Genomic DNA, 2500 nt, shown 5'->3' with positions numbered 1-2500 from the left:
TCGTCGGCGTTTGACGCGGTTCTGTGAAAATTGCAAATTTTACATTGCGTCTAACGGTTTCGTGAGAAGAAGGAAATAGGAATGGGTATCGCATTCGGACTTGCGTGAGTGTTTTGCGGCGTCGTGAGTCGTATTTTCAATACGACCGCCCGTGAACACCGCTCCGACGATCGAAATCTCTCTCTCCTCTCTCTGGAACGATTCGCATTGCGGAAGAAGCGTTTCACTCTCGAACATTTTACGCGCTCCCGACGTCGTCTGAAATGATGCGTATACGAAAGGTATAAGAGTCTCAAGAGACTACAGTGAATGGACACAAATAAAGAAAGAGATACCGGACACCCGTGTAAAATCTGTGTGCGCAACTGTGGCGTGCAACGTAAGCCCCAGGGAGATATATAAAATAAAATACGTCTGTGCGTGGATGTGTCTCTCTACACATAATTGCGGCGGAGGGTCGTCGTTGCCAGCGACTTCGACAAACATATTCTTAGAGTTCGCGAGACAGTGGTCTCTCGTTCTACGAACGCTTTGATGACTGATGGACATAGCAACATTTGGCATTGTGCGGGATGCGCACGCGTACTTGTATCGGGTCGAATAATTTCCCCGTCGTCGCGTGTCCTCGCTAATCCGTTGCGGATTCCATCGCCACGTTCGTTGAATTGAATGACGACCGAGATCTCTGTCTCTTTGTTTGATCGATGATATCGCGTCGTGCAGCGTTTCTGTACCCCCGTGTGTCTAGTGTAGTAGAGAAACCCCACCGGGTGTTGAAAATATATATATATTATACTCCTCTATGGAGTGGCTTTCGAACATCGTTGTCACCACAACGTGTTGTCACGCAGAGCACGAGAAGGTGAAGGTGAAAACAAACCTTTGTCGGTCGCCCCATGTCTTTTTTTCTTCATTGTCGATCGCGAGACCGCGCGATCTGTCGGTCGTCCAGTCCCCGGAAGTTCTTTTCGACGGACGTTAAAGTTAACCGGCCGATCGTCTAGCGAGAGTTTCCGATCGACGAACAAAATGAAGAAATCTCTATATATACATTATATAGAGAAAAGACACTTTGGTGTGGCGCATAAGATATATGGTTTTGTTTTTTTTTTTTTTTTTTTTTTGTGCTCCTCTGTACGTTCTCGCGTACTTTTAATGCTTTCGGTGAAATATACGAAACATTTTTTTTCACGTTTGACGACCTCAGAGTAGGCGAGATTACCCGCTGAATTTAAGCATATTACTAAGCGGAGGAAAAGAAACTAACAAGGATTTCCTTAGTAGCGGCGAGCGAACAGGAATGAGCCCAGCACTGAATCCCGCGGTTCCGCCGTTGGGAAATGTAGTGTTTAGGAGGGTCCATTTATCCCGTGACGTCGAACCGCGTCCAAGTCCATCTTGAATGGGGCCATTTACCCGTAGAGGGTGCCAGGCCCGTAGCGACCGGTACGCGTTTCGGGAGGACCTCTCCTTAGAGTCGGGTTGCTTGAGAGTGCAGCCCTAAGTGGGTGGTAAACTCCATCTAAGGCTAAATATGACCACGAGACCGATAGCGAACAAGTACCGTGAGGGAAAGTTGAAAAGAACTTTGAAGAGAGAGTTCAAGAGTACGTGAAACCGTTCAGGGGTAAACCTGAGAAACCCAAAAGATCGAATGGGGAGATTCATCGTCGACGAGGCTGGCTTCCGTTGGTGCGCAGATACCCCGTATGGGCCTTCGTGGTTTCCAGTGCGAGGGTACACCATCTTCGGCAAATGTTCCGGTCGCGTAGTCGTGCACTTCTCCCTTAGTAGAACGTCGCGACCCGTTGCGTGTCGGTCTACGGCCCGAGTTGTTGCCTGTCGTGTCGCTACGTGCGCACACGACAGACGCTCGATCGCCTGGCCGGCTGCGTGACGGTACTCTGACGGTATCGGGCCGCAACCAATCCATTCTCGAATGTGTGTGCGTCAGGCCCGCCGCAAGCTCGGTTAGTTTTACCCGAAGGTACGGACCTGGTGCCGGCTTCGGCCTAACCAGCTGTTAGCAGGCGGTGTCCTCGGACTGGCCAAGCTTCGAATTACCGGTCAGCGACGCTACTGCTTTGGGTACTCTCAGGACCCGTCTTGAAACACGGACCAAGGAGTCTAACATGTGCGCGAGTCATTGGGACATGTAAACCTAAAGGCGCAATGAAAGTGAAGGTCGTACCTTTGCGTCGACCAAGGGAGGATGGGCCGCGTTACGATGCGGCCTCGCACTCCCGGGGCGTCTCGTTCTCATTGCGAGGAGAGGCGCACCCAGAGCGTACACGTTGGGACCCGAAAGATGGTGAACTATGCCTGGTCAGGACGAAGTCAGGGGAAACCCTGATGGAGGTCCGTAGCGATTCTGACGTGCAAATCGATCGTCGGAACTGGGTATAGGGGCGAAAGACTAATCGAACCATCTAGTAGCTGGTTCCCTCCGAAGTTTCCCTCAGGATAGCTGGCACTCGCTCGTTCTCTTTGGTGAACGTGT

This window comes from Halictus rubicundus, unplaced genomic scaffold, assembly GCF_050948215.1.
Source record: "Halictus rubicundus isolate RS-2024b unplaced genomic scaffold, iyHalRubi1_principal scaffold0749, whole genome shotgun sequence".
In the NCBI taxonomy this organism is placed as follows: Eukaryota; Metazoa; Arthropoda; class Insecta; order Hymenoptera; family Halictidae; genus Halictus; species Halictus rubicundus.
The sequence above is the reverse complement of the archived record's forward strand: the minus strand, read 5'-3'. Positions refer to the sequence as shown.